This window comes from Diceros bicornis, chromosome 22 (assembly GCF_020826845.1).
Source record: "Diceros bicornis minor isolate mBicDic1 chromosome 22, mDicBic1.mat.cur, whole genome shotgun sequence".
Taxonomy (NCBI): Eukaryota; Metazoa; Chordata; class Mammalia; order Perissodactyla; family Rhinocerotidae; genus Diceros; species Diceros bicornis.
The window spans coordinates 26,915,792-26,929,970 of record NC_080761.1 but is presented as its reverse complement, the minus strand read 5'-3'; the positions used below and the strand labels follow the sequence as shown (position 1 = coordinate 26,929,970).

General features: G+C 41.4%; 1 long non-coding RNA gene across 7 annotated transcripts in view; it reads left to right on the top strand.

The window, feature by feature from the left end:
- Positions 1-14,179, top strand: part of LOC131420031 (uncharacterized) — a 128,937-nt gene that overhangs the window by 4,138 nt on the left and 110,620 nt on the right. For all 7 annotated transcript variants that reach the window (XR_009223446.1, XR_009223442.1, XR_009223443.1 and 4 more), the window contains exon 2: positions 372-1,040. This is a non-coding gene — a long non-coding RNA (uncharacterized LOC131420031). The remainder of the gene's footprint in view (positions 1-371; positions 1,041-14,179) is intronic.

Sequence of the window (14,179 nt, the reverse complement as noted above, 5' to 3'; positions counted from 1 at the left end):
ATCCCTGGCAATATCTGCGGAAAGTGCAGACCCCTAGGTCCCTCCCTTGGAGGTCCTGATTCAGTAGGTCAGGTGTGGGGCCCAAGAAGCTGTAGGTGTAGCCTTCCTCCATGTGATTCTTAGGATTAATTAGCCATGATTAAGAAACTTGCTTAGAGAATGTCTTCTTCAATGCAGTTTTAACTGCCAAGTCACTTTACTTCTCTCAAATATGTATACATTTATTTGTCTGTGTTCTCCAGGGAGAGTGCATTAGGGCCCATAGAAAATGCTGAGGTTCATGTTGACAGCTAATAAATATGGGCAGCAGAAGTAATCTTCAAACCAATTTGCTAGTTCGATTACTGATTACTGTGTTTTCTCCCCCATAGCCTCACCATAGGAAGTAAGAAGTGGAATGAAGTGTCCCCTTCTCAAGTATTTTGATGGTGACTTCCCAGGCTTCCACTGCATCATTTTCTGATTGTGTGACAGCCCAGTGAAATGAATGGGTTCACCCCACTCCAGGCTCTGTGGGTAGGGCCTGCTGGTGTAAACCAGAGGGTCACAAACTTGAGCTTCCATCAGAATCCTTTGGAGAGCTTGTTAAATCACAGATTGCTAGGCCCCACCCCAGAGTTTCTGATTCAGCAGGTCTGGAGTGGGTTCCTCACAGGTTCCCAGGTGATGCTGATGCTGCTGGTCAGGGAACACACTTTGAGAACCACTATTCTAAACCCATCAGCATAACTTCCCCCTCAGCCACTGTGATTGATTCAAGCGCCTCACCCAGTCAGCCTATGGCCTTCTCCTGGCCACAGTGACCGGATGCTTCAGCCCTAAGCGCATTACTCAAGTCCATCCAGTTATAATGAAGCTCAGGACTTCTGTGTGGTTAGAAAGACACTCTCCTCTAAGCAGTGTGCTTCATGGATGTTAGGCCAGAACTGCTGTAACTATTGTGCCACCATGAAGGAAGCCAATCTGAAGACCAACTGACTCTTGAAGAGGCTGAGAACCAGAGAAAAGGCACCGAAACTTGACCTCGAGCCAGAGCCCAGGTCAGTTGCTCCTGAAAGCTGCCATTCTGTAGGACTTCTCACTTACCTGAACCAAAAATTCCCTTTGTTGCTTGAGCCAGTTTGGACTGAGTTTTCTGTTACTAACAAGTAACTAAGTGATAGAGGTGCCTTCTTGAGGCAAGTGGTGTGCTTGCTGTAAAGCATTGGGCAAAACTCCACATGTGGCCTTTCAGTGGAAGTAACGTGCCAACCCCTCCTGGAGGGTATTTAGAAGAGGAATGCAGGTATTAGTAAGGACTGTCTTAACTGCTTTCTTGTGCATCTTGGCCAAGTCAACTCTCCACCTCAGCCCCAAATCAAATGCTCAATGAGGACTTATTATAAATGAACCCCTATTGAGGGTTACAATCTAATAAGAACACATTTTCTGAAATACCAAGGCCAAAGACTATTTTGCAGACTGCTTTTGAGCAATTTCAGAAAGTGAAAATATGGCCAAATGTGGTAAAGAGTTAGAGTGAAACTCCAAAATGGGTTGAGTCTGAGGTTAGACCAGTGGTTCTCAACTGGGAGCGATTTTGCCCCCCCCAGTGAACATTTGGCAATGTCTCGAGACATTTTTAGTTGTCAAACCTTGGGGAGAGGTACTAATGGCATTTAGGGGGTAGAGCCCAGGGCTGCTGCTGAACATCCTACAGTGCTCAGGACAGCCCTCCACAACAAAGAATCATCTATCTGGTCCAAAATGTCAGTGGTGCCATAGTTGAGACGTCCTGGGCTAGAATGATGAGAAGTCGGATGGTTCTGTAATGTGTGAGTTTTTTATCTGGAGCAGGGTAAGAAGACATTATTTGGAACTTGGATGGCCCAATAGAAAGATGTTCTCTATTTGAACAAAGAAGGCACAAACTGAGTTTTGTCCAGTCGGTGACAGGTGTAGTGCAGTATCAGAGGGCAGTGGGTAGACTTACAGACTTGGGAGATGTAAAGCAAACCAGAAGTAGATTACATTTAAATGGAAGCCGGCCAAGGTAGGCTATCCACATTCGGGCTGCACTGTGAACTCATAGGTATCCTTTATTTTGCAAAGTGTTAGATTTTGTTTTGCTTGTTTTTCAATACAGGAATGAAGTGCTTGACCACTTCTACACTTTCCAGAAACTCTGATTAATTCATATGATCCTGGCCCCAGATTTGATTGTTTTCATTTGTCATAAATGGAATTTTCAAGAGATTTTAGAATGCAGTGCTATAGTATTTAAAATACTCTTACAACGCGAGTTTCTGTGGAAATGGGAGCTTTGCGGCCCCTACTGAGCTAGCTAAGCATAAATGCTTATTAGGACATAAGAATTTTAATCTGTAAGTTATGAGTAATGCAGCAAGCTCTTTAAGTATATCTCATTTCACCATGATAATTCCATTTTTAAACTTTTAGGAGTTCTGTGGAAGTGGATAGTCGATGTGGTGAATGTTTTCTGACTTGGTTCTGTGTGTAGTTTAAATTCCTGTTACACTTCAGCTCGCATTTCTTGAAGGGCTGAGTTTCTCAATGGATATGCTTCCTTCCAACCTGGCTCTTTGAGAAGGTTTTGTCTTAGCAACTCTAAATTGTTTTAGAAACATTTATGAGGAGTTCTAATGCTGATCACGACTGTATCTGGAGTGTGGAGGGGAGTCCTGGTTCTCAAACTTGCTTTCAGGGTTCTATGGTGGATGAAGGAGCTGCAAGTAATTCAGAATTGTTGGAGGGTAGAGTGGCTTAAGCTGGAACTAAAGAGTACAACTGAGGAAGGTATTTGCATATTGTTTGGATTTTTATCCCATGAGCAGTTAGTAAGCCATCAAAGGTTTTTGATCAAGGGACAATGGGATCAGATATGTATGTTTAGAAATATGACTATCTGAGAAGGTGATTATGTCTGTACAGGATCCAGAGTGCACCCATGTGGTACCTGAAAGCCTTTGTGCATTGAATGAATGCAGAGACAGTGTAGGTTAAGCCTTAAGAGAGAAGGTGCTGGAGCCAGTCTTTCTGCGTTCATGGCTTTGTCACTTACTAGATGTGAAATTTTAGGCACATTTTTTAACCCCTAAGCCTCAGTTTTTTCACCTGAAAAATGGGATAGCAAGCACACATACCTCTTATGAGAATTCAATGCAGTCATACAAGTAAACCAAAACAATGCCTGACATATAATGAATGTTCAAGAATTGTTAGCTACTATTGTTAATGATAATGACATTTATTGTTATTGTTATCATCAACAGTTCCCATATAAAAAAGAGGCAAAGGGATCACAGGGATGGATGGGCCCAGAGTTGGAACAATGATAGGCAGTGGTTCTCCACCCTGCCTGCACATTAAAATCCCCTGGAGAGCTTTTAAGAAGATCAGCACTGGAGTTCTACTGTAGACCAATTCAATAACAAAGTCTGGAAATGGGGCTTGGGCGTGAGCATTTTTAAGCTTCCCAGGTGATTCACCTTCTAACTGTGACTCACTTGGTGTCAAGCCTGAAGCTCTGGCCCGGCCCAGGGTAGTATAGAAGGAAAACTGTGGGTAAAGTTTGAGTAGACTTCACCCTTAGGAGGACAGGGATGTTGTGGTGGCTGCTACAGAAGAAACAAGAGCAAATACTCTGCCAGTGTTCCAGAACCGCCTCCCCGTCCTTTCTCTGCATCCTGCTCCTGGCCTAGCATCTCACATGCAACTAGATTTGTTCAGCTGTAAGAGAGCCAAGGACCATGGGAGGTCAGAGCTCTGCACAGCCAGACTGTTAGGAACCCAGCTGGCATCTCCCTATCAGTGATGGATTACATATCACCAGTCTCATGCCTTTACGAATCAATCTACCCACAAGGACTTGTTGAGCACCTTCTGTGGGACCAGCTGCGTGCCAGGTGACTGGAGGGCAGTAACCAGATAGCAATGTGGCTGCTGTTGGGGAATGAGTTGTTATTGTTTTGTTTGCTTTTTCTACAGGAGCCAAAATTCAGGCTTGTTAAGTGGTAATTGACAGTCCTTCTAAGGAAGTTTCTCTTGGATTTACTGCCAATAGGAAGTGTATTATTCCTCAGAGCACTATAGCATTCATTTATCGAGTGCCCACTCAATTATGAGGCATGACAGAGTTTGCCATCTAAAAGAGGAAGGACCACTTAATGATTCCTCGAGTCAGAAGTCTGGAATAAATGGATAGACAGATCAAAGAGTTAAGGGGATTCCATTGTAATTGGAGAAGCACTTTTAGCAAGATCTGGGTCTTCCGCTGAGATCTTAAAGGAGCCCTTGAATAAGTTGTGTGGGAAAGTATGTTTTTGAACATAAAGGAATAGTGATTTCAGCTGATCATCTGATAGGATAACAAAATGCGGGTTGTGGTTGTTTTGCTAAACCATGGTGGGCAAGGACTTAACACCTGATACAAATTAGAATTCTCTTGCGATCTGAAGAATTATTTTCCTCATCCCAAGAGAAATTGAGCTCTCTTAGAAAGTGTGCTTGTCACAGCAATTTTCTAGGTCTGATTGTTTTTCTGGATGGACAATTCTCGCATGTGAGGGAAATAAAAAGTTTTACCCTTTGGGTGAAGTTTCCTTCTAGAGTTGAAGGACAGTTCATGGTTATTGACCCAGATTGAAGGACAATTGATGGTTAATGACCCCAATCAGACCTTGTTCCTAAATTGACTTGGATTTGCTTTGGGAAGAAGATAATGGAAGGCCATTTGGAAGCACAGATCAGAGGTCTTGTGTAGATAGAGATGGAGAGGGGGAAGGATTGGGATTGGGATGAGGGGGCTTGGGAAATGAGACATCCCTGAGACTTCTACTGAATGTAATACTTGTCTTCTACCTTCTTAACCATAACACCCCAATATCAACAATATCCTTCTCTGCAATCAAAACTTATTCTTTTCTTGTTATAAGAAGTAAGCTCCTTGAGGGCAAAAATTATGGTTTAAATACTTGTAGGGCCTGCTGTGTTTGTGAAATTGAATTGGAATATCTGAACAGATCTTTTATTCAGGTTGTTTTGGTTCTCTTGGTGAACTCTGGAGAGGCACCTTTCTGGGAATAAGTGACTGCAAGGAGGAAGGATCGTTGTTTAGTTTTCTCTCTTTATATTTCTTAGTTCCTCTCTTCCTCCCCTTTGCCAGAGACTCCAAGAAAGAACAAAGAGATGAGGGAAAGAGGGCTGGCTGGCACAAAGACTATTCAAAACACTCAACAGAAAATGTGTGAAGGTCATGGAAGATCTTCTCTTCCTTTTATAGTGACTCCATAGTGCTCTCCTGGCTAGAGGGGCAGTTTTCTAAATATGAAACAGAAAAATGTTGCCTATGTCTTACATAGTATGAGAAGAATGTCTTGAATTTGCACACTGCCTTTCTTCTGAGAACGTTCAAAGTACTCTACAAACATGACATCATAACTCTCCAGGAGGAGACTGTGGACTGACTGTCAGGAGAATAATTCCTCTGAAGCAGTGTGGAGAAGTTCAGACACAGATCAGAGTCCTTATTGAGTTTAAGCCTGTATCCCTGGATTGTTCGAGTTCTAAATCTCACAGACAGAAAGATTGGCGTTAATACTAAACGTGGCTAGATGAAATCTAAGTGAGATCTCTTGATGAACTCTATGTCTCATGCCTTAAAAAGGCACACTGTAAATTTTTATAGTTTCTTATTCTTTTCTCCCAAATGGCCATACTTAGAGCTGGCCTCCATCTAGCATCTTTCTTTGGAGCAAGGCAGAAATAAAATGACAGAACAAAACAAGAAACACCAAGTAGCGTTTGTGTTATCATGACAAAACCAAACTGGCTCACCTCAGGTAAAACTTGGAATCTTAGAGAAGATTCCTTGAAGAGAGAAATGAAACCGTCCTATCTCCCTCTGTTGTTTTGATTAGGATCTTATGGCAGAGTGCAGTAGTTAGAAATTTCGTTAATAACTTGAAGGAAAAAAAAGCAGTACTTATAATTTGTAGTAGTTATAATTTCTTTTTCTGTATTTGCAAGGAAATTTTAATCACATCCAATAAAGTTGCTTATTTTCCTATTTTTTCCTTCCATCCCCCAATCTCTGCCCTGACTTCTGCCTGGCTTTCTCAAGAAATCTCGGGAGGTTCTGCCCAAGGAAAAAAATCGTAGGATATAAAGAGAAATGGAACTGTACCTTGTAGATCTAATATTATTTTCTCAAATCAAATCCACTTCAGGGGAAGATTCACTGGAGAAATTATTGGAAATATTGCAACAAGGATTATTTGGAAATTGAAGGTGAAAACAGGAACTATTTATCGTCAGGTCAAAGTCTCTTCCCGTTTCCTTTGACTCTGATCTGAACTGGCTTCAGTTCGTCTATTTCTACTCACAGGTCTGATACCCTGTCAGATAGGGTAGCTGTTTCATTAGAATCTTTATTTCCTTAATCTGGAAAGAAGAGTTACTGGCCATTTAAATCTTGCTCAGCTATAAATACTTGTCCTATATCTAGACTTGGCAGTGTGCGTGTTGGGTTTACAATCCCAGCTGCAGGTTGACTGTGCCTTTTCTGGTTATCTGGATTTTTGGAGGGCCCTTTGTGTTATTCTCCCAAAATACTCCCTTGTTATTTTATTTTATTTTTTTTTAATTCTTGGGGGTATGATGGGAATCTTTGACTTATTTGGATTGAATAAGAGACTGTGATGGTTTGTGACATTTATTTATAATTAGACTGCCAAATTCATCTTCTCAACTTTCCCTGTCGTACACATTACTCTTGCTGAGAAATTTCCAGTGTCTTTCCTTCCAAAGCTAAGCCCCTTAGTATGGACACTTGGAGCCTCCTGCCCCCACCTGTCTCTGTGAGCTCATCACCCCCTCTTCTCACTCAGAACCCCCTGCTACAGTCATGTGTTTTCTCACAGCTTACCTTTGACCTTGGTTGCTAGTATCATGTGGGAGGGAGGTCTATGAAATTTTTCCCTTTATATACATGTTGTCATATCCAGTAGGGTTGGGGATTACAAAACATCACTATTTGTTTGTCATGTAACTTTGCCTTCCTTTTGCTGTTTTTAACATTTTAAGACTTGGCTCAGTCTTTCTAGCTGCATTGACATTCCGGTAGTGTTTGGGACCACAACCGTGGAGCCCACATTGGGAAGCTCCATCATGCACACACTTAAAGGGCAGTAAGTGATTAATGAGGGTAATCTGTACCCAGCCTGTACTGACTGTACCTTCTATAACCTACTGAAATTCCTACTGGAATCAGAACTCAGACCCAAAATATTTGAAGCCTTCACGAAGTCCGTTCTTTGGAGCATGTAGCATAAACCTCTCATAGATGTGACACTTCGTACTGGAATCCTTGTGTAACTTGGCAGCATAGAGTCTGGAACTGGACAACAAGAGACACCTATATTGTACTAAAGTTGCTTTATGGAAAGAAGTTAACAGTGGGGTTAAACTGTGTGTAATTTTAACCACTGAATGTGATCTGTGGTACTTGTTCATTGATATAGATTATGTGGAACAAGACCTATTCTTAAGGTATAAACTCTGATGGGTGAGCACTGGGGGTGCACATCTGTCCCGTACATGCAGCCTGGAGAGGCTCCTGTTGGTGGTAACAAGCGCTGGTTTCTGGGTCCAGAGCCCATAGCCATTCTCACAGAGCTGCATGCAGCTCACAGATCTAGATTAGTTCTGAGAGGCACCAGGAGAGCCATTCCACCGGAACCTGGCGTGCTCTCCCAGAGTTCAGGGGTGCCCTCCAAGGAGAAATGGTGAGGTGCCCATGTTTGATAAAGGAAAGGAAGAATGGCCTTTGTCAAAGCAACATGGGATTTCAGAGTGGAAAGAGACTTTACTCTCCTGGTGTGATGAGGCACACATTCTAGAAAGTGGCTCTCCTGAAACTTCTTGCTCCTCCCCAGGCTCTGCAGGACCTTTGAGTGCAGGAGCGCGGAGGATAATAAGCAGTGGTGTTTAATAATTCCAATGTGAAGTTTTCAGCCCCTAGATAAAATTTTAAATTGCCTGAACTCGTCCCGTTATTAAACAGCTGAGTAAGTAACAGGTGGGAGTGTGTGTGTGAGTATGTATGCGTGTGTGAATGTGTGTGTTAGAAGGCTTTCTGGCCCCTGTTGGTAATAAAAATGCTGTCCAAATTGTAATTAATATCCTCTCTGCTTGTCTAGAGGGTGACTCTGGTTACTTTGTTTAAGAAAGAAAGAATATATTTTCAAAGGGTGTCGCAGAGGGGGCTTATTTGACTCTGGGATGGCTTTGCAACATTTTCTGTTTTCATCACTTTAATGTGATGTGACCTGTGCTGGCATTTGGATTCAAAACCTGGGAAATGACTCTAGGCTCTGCAACTCATGAGCTCTGTGTCCTTGGGAAAGCTCCTTATCTCTTTCTGAGCCTCACTTTCTTCAGCTAGTGTATGGAGATACTTCTTGTCCTATCTATCCCTTATAGCGTTTCATCTGGCTCCAAAGAGAGAATGTACAGATAAGTGATTGTCAGTGGTTTTCCTGGAGTATCCAGTGACAGTGTGTTGATATTCAGAATTTAAAATCATAGGGGAAGAAGGGAGTAGGAGTAAGTAAATCTGCATAAGGACTTTAGTGATCCTCCTGGAAGGAAGGGACCAAAATCTCAACCCTCTCTCCAGGGGATTTGAATATGCAGGCAGGGTGGAGAACCACTGCCTTCCATCATTCTAATCCTGGGCCCACCCGTTCCTGTAATCTCTTTGCCTTTCTTTTACATGAAAGCTGCTGATAATAACAACAACAACAATGATAAATGTCATTATTATTAACAATAGTAGCTAACGATTCCTGAGCATTTATTATATGCCAGGCACCGTTCTAAGTGCTTTACTTGTATGAATGCATTGAATTCTCATAAGTGGGTGCACTTGTTATCCCCATTTTTCAGGAGAAAAAACTGAGACAGAGAGAGAGTCCATAACACCAAGTTTCTGGCCTACTTTTGTTTTTGAAAGCAGCTGTCTTCCGTTGGAAGCTATTATGATCTTGTGGGATCAAAGGAGCATGTCTAAGTTTTGGCTCTAGGGGCTCACTGGGAGCAAGAAGGACTGACAGATCCTTCGTCCGTGAGGAAGCACTTGGGGAGTTCTTAGATCTATTGAGGTGAGCAGGCCCCTGGAAACAGAATTTAGACTTTCTGCTCTTCTGGACAAGTGGAGTCCCAATCAAGTCATTTTAAGTGCGTATATTTGGGAGATGGACAGATCTGAATTTGAATCCTGTTTCTGTCAGCTGTGTGACCCTGGACAAGTTACTCAGTGGTCTGAGCCTCAGCATGAAAATGGGGCTAGACCTACCTTGAAGGTTGGTGGTGAGGAATAATGAGATTGTTAGTCAAGGGCTTTACAGGGTTCTAGGCTCACGGGAAGAACTCATTCCATTTAACTATTGTTGCTCACGGTAATATAGTTGTCTTCTGAGGGCTTATTTTTGTGGGGAAGGGCATTAGTCACAACTGAGGCTGCACAGAGCAACCCTGTGACAAGGTACAGCTCCATCTCAACAAAAAGGGATGGGAGTTTTTCTGGAAAGAAATTGAGTGGGGAAAACAAGCCAGCTGTGGATCATATTGCATAGAATGTGTTAAACATGAAAGCACATATCTTCCCTCTGATGCTTAATACCTAAGGGTATTCCCTCTTAATACTTCATACTGAGTTCCAAGGGACATCTGCATTACTAAGGCATTATGACAGTCACACAATGACTTTTATACAACTGGAGGTGTATGCAATGGCTGCAGCTCATGTTGACTTGTCTCCAGCTAAGCTGAGTTAGAGCCTATCACTGCTCTGGGTGGAAGGGACCTGGAAGAGAAATTCATGTAATTCTTCCTTATCTACACTCTTTTCCTAAAAAGTGAATATTAATGTGAGCTTATGCTGATGTAAAACAGCAATCAGGCACTCTCATGCACTCACATTTTCCTGGGACAAACCACAGAGAGAAACTGTTTGAATGTGTTTAATGAAAATATTTTGCTAGCTCAGAACTTCTTAAAGAGATCCAGCTTTCTTATGGAAAATAGCCCAGGATTCTTAGAGAAAATATTGAAGGTCGGAGAAGTAGTCTTCTTGTCCTTTATCCGTGTCATTTTGCCAAAGAAGATGCTGGCTATCTTTTTCACTGAGGAATGAAAGGAAGTTCTGATCATATGCTTCCATCATTCCATGGGCATTTTTTCAAATTTGTTTTCTTTTTTAACATTAAGGCAAGTGCTTTTTCTTATAACTGTCTTGTTTCATAAAGACTTTAAGACAATTAAAAAAATAAGAATACAAAATATAATGAGATCTAAGGGGAAAGAGAAATAAGGCAAAGTTGGGTATAGAAAATGTGTGCCTGTGGAACGAAAATTTGGCTCTGGGCTTCCCAGCGACCAGGGCAAAGAGGAATATCTCATTTGGTTACATGATTTTTAAAAATGAAATTTCTTAGTGTCCCTAAGAAGAGAGAAGTAAATTTTCTCACAGGTACTCATAAAGAGGATATTTTGAGCTCTGATGATCAATTTCCTCAAATGCCCCACAGTGACTGCTGCTGAATTATATTGGAGTGCTTTATAGAACGCCCCTCATTGTTGGCGTTTTGTCAAAGTATAATTCTATAAAGGAAAAGAACCTCCAGGCCATTCTCCATTTGTACCATTCATTTTCAACTGAACTTGTGCAAAATATTGAGCAGTAAAGAGTTAGAGGTCATCTCTGATAAGTACCTGAAATGCACTTCTTTGCAGACGGGAAAGCACAGAGCCACAGGCTTGAAACAGTTCACTAAGCCAGGGCAGAGATGACATTCCTTTATAAACATAAAAAGGAAACCCAAAGGTATGGGGGCTGGAAGAAAAGGCCACTCACTTCTGCATGTAGAGAGGCAAGTGCATCAAAGAAGATGTGGAAAATTTGGGGGAAGGGGAAGAAAAAAAAATGAATGATAATTTTGTTACCTTAAGTTAACTGCTATTAACACTTTTGTACATTTCCTTCCTTTGTATGTTTCCTGAGGGAAGAAACCTCATGGGTAATGTTAACAAAATCAGAGTTTGCATATAATTTTATATCATTTTTCATTTAACTAAGCAGCATAAAATAAGCTACTATATTTTATATTATTGGGTGTGTGGGGTAATAATTTCCAGCATGGTTTCAGACCTTCCATAAAGTGTGTTATATACCCGCGTGCCAAGAGTATGCAATGCTTTGGGAAAGTTAGGAAAAAAGGCTGTTTAAATGGATTGGTGATTAGTAAAGAGACTAGAGGGGTTGTGAGGGGTGAGACCTGAGTGTGGGCAGGAGTTCAGCAGAAACTGAAAATCAGAAGGAGATATGATTGTGAAACATAAGCCTCTAGAGGATTTATAACCTCTTAGGGCTCCTCACTGAATGTGAGATTGGGGATCCAATTTCATGTGTATCTCAAGATGGAACATTCATCTCCTATAATATTTAAAAAACATATAAGTGTGTTTAAGATTTGCCTTTTCAGATAAAGAGGTAAAAATAGAATATTAGATGGGTCAAATAATGTGGTAGTATAGTGGTTGGTGGGGGCAAAAAGTCATCTATTGATTATGGAGGGAGAAACTGTTTTACATTCAAACTAGTCCTCATATGCAAACACTTCCCAAGGATCCTCACTTTATTCAATTTTGTTTTCTCCTTCCCAGAAATAAAACTTTCTAATGCTTAAATATAACCACAAATTCATTGAAGTCATGTCTTGAGTGACCTCTAGGTTCTGATATTCCTTTGTTGACCTTGTATAGCTTTCTGTATCCCTTTATTGTATTGCTTTGAAATGTGTCACTTTTTTCTTTGCTACTTTGAATTACTTTCTGTTCCAGAAAGGGATATGTAAATGTGTTTTCTTAATGTGGTAATTTTCTGCTGGCCAGCTGTTGTGTTAAAATTCCACCTTCCCCAGGGACTGAAGTGTGACTATCGAGTGAGGAGGCTAACCTTTCTTCTTTTCATCATATGTGGCTTATAGAAATCAGTCCCACTGTGTATGATTGCTTTGTTCTCTGACAGCCTTAAAAAGTAGGGGGAGGGAATCTGTCAGTAGACTGTCTCAGGCAATCCCTTTTGTAGTAAGACGGTTTCTTCTGAAGAAATTCAACCAAATATGACTTTAACCATCTAAAATCTTCCTTTCCCAATAAGTGAATGTAAGTATCTGAAAAGACGCAATAAAATTAGAACCTTTCAGTCGATTTAATTAAGCAGCTGGGATTAATGAGAGGATGTATTTTGCCTGAGTTATGAATCCTCCTCCATTGCCACTGTTCAGTTAATGAAAGGAAACAATCAATACATGTTTGGAATTTTTTTTTTTTTCTCTCCAACATTGAAAATTTTATAAGCTGTTAGTCTTGCTATTGGATATTCAAGTCTTACGAGAAAAAAACTCCAGTTTTCTTTCTTACATCAAAAGGCAATGGATTTTTGTGCTTCTAGCACAACAGGTAGGCTGTCACCAGGTGGTGTGTTTACTGCCTTTCTGTTTCAGAAATATAAATGTGGTATAGGTACTCCATCATAGCAAAGGTCAATTTCCCGACAAGTTGATTCAGAATTTAACTGTAAAGTGAACTCTCTTTTTTCATTGGCTTCTACACTAAAGCCAGAGAAACACTGCCGTGCTAGACTATATGAATGAATTCAAAACGTCTGATGAGAAGTTCGGATGGTTACCAGGTCCCTGGGATTCTGAGAACATCAATTACCTGTGGACTATAATTCTCTTCTCTCCCTTGGAGCCTTGGGTAGCACTGTTCCTAGAAGGACTTCTCTGGGTCTTTCCCTGGATTCTAAGAATGTCTGTCTCTATATTCATGGCTTCTAGAACTTCTTCATTCTTCCTTTAGTTTGGGTACTTGCAAGGACCTCTGGTGAGCTGGGTTGCAGTGTCCACTGGTTTTACCACTGGGTGCACTGATAGCCTCACGGAGCCTTTCAACATGAAGGTTTCCTCCTTTCTTCCCTTTCACTCCTATTGAGCTCACCCTACCCCCACCCCCTCTTGTATTCCCCTCTGGTCCTCCCCTCTGTCTTCTACACTCCTTGTCCTTCCTCCCCTCCTCTTATCATTTTTTTGGTTTTTTTTTATTTCCATACACTAAAAAATATACAGAAGCACTGGGTATAACATAACATAATTTATTTCCATTGCATAAAATTTATAATTCACATTTTAAACTCCAAATTTTATTTTTTTTAAATAAATAAAACATCACATATAAAGTCTTTTTTGATGCACTAGTCTCATATTTGTCCTTGCCCTTCCTAGAGGTAACCCTCATCAAGTGTGTGTCTCATTAGGCCAAAGACTCATCTGATGGCCCTTCTTTGCACGGCCATGTCCACTGGAGCTTCACAGAAGGCTGTCCTCTTGCTTTTGGTCATTAGTTTACGTGCCGATGGGGGCTGTGTGGTAGACGGGGTCTGTGTGGTAGATGGGGCCTGTGGGTATTCCAGAAGCAAATTTAATAAACATCCACTCTTACCCAATTGTATGGGAAAATGGGCCGATTGAGTGGCTCATGGGGTAAACTCATGAGGAAGAATCAAGTATAGGAGACTTTAGCAGATGCAGCCAGGTCCTTGCAAGCCACAGGAGCTGTTCTTACTGGAGATCTGTCTCCTTAGTCTCCTATCTGTATAAGAAGCTAGATCCTTAGCAACTGCTCCTGATTCTCCTTTCCTTTCCAGGAAACCTAACTTGGGTCTTCAGCATTCCGGACCTCATTCTTTATTGTTCTTTTGGCTTCTTATGAATTCTGATGTCCACATTTCTAATTCTGGCCTTATGGCTGTTTCCTGATTCCTTGGTTGTGTGATGGTTTGGCTTTGATGTTCTTAAATCTACACCATATCCAATCTCTGTTTAATTTAGTTGAAGAAACTTAGCCATGGACTCTGATACAGTCTCCTCCTCATAACGCAGCAGAGCATGCTAGGAGGTCGGTAGGGGCTGGTAATTCACCCGGCTAAGATTTGGCTTTGCCCCTAGATCTGCACAGATTTGTTCCATTACTGCTAACTCTCAAGTCCTTGGGGGTAAGTAGGGACCCAGGAAGCAAGGCACCAAAACGTAGCAATGTCAGGGAGCCTGGAGCCTGA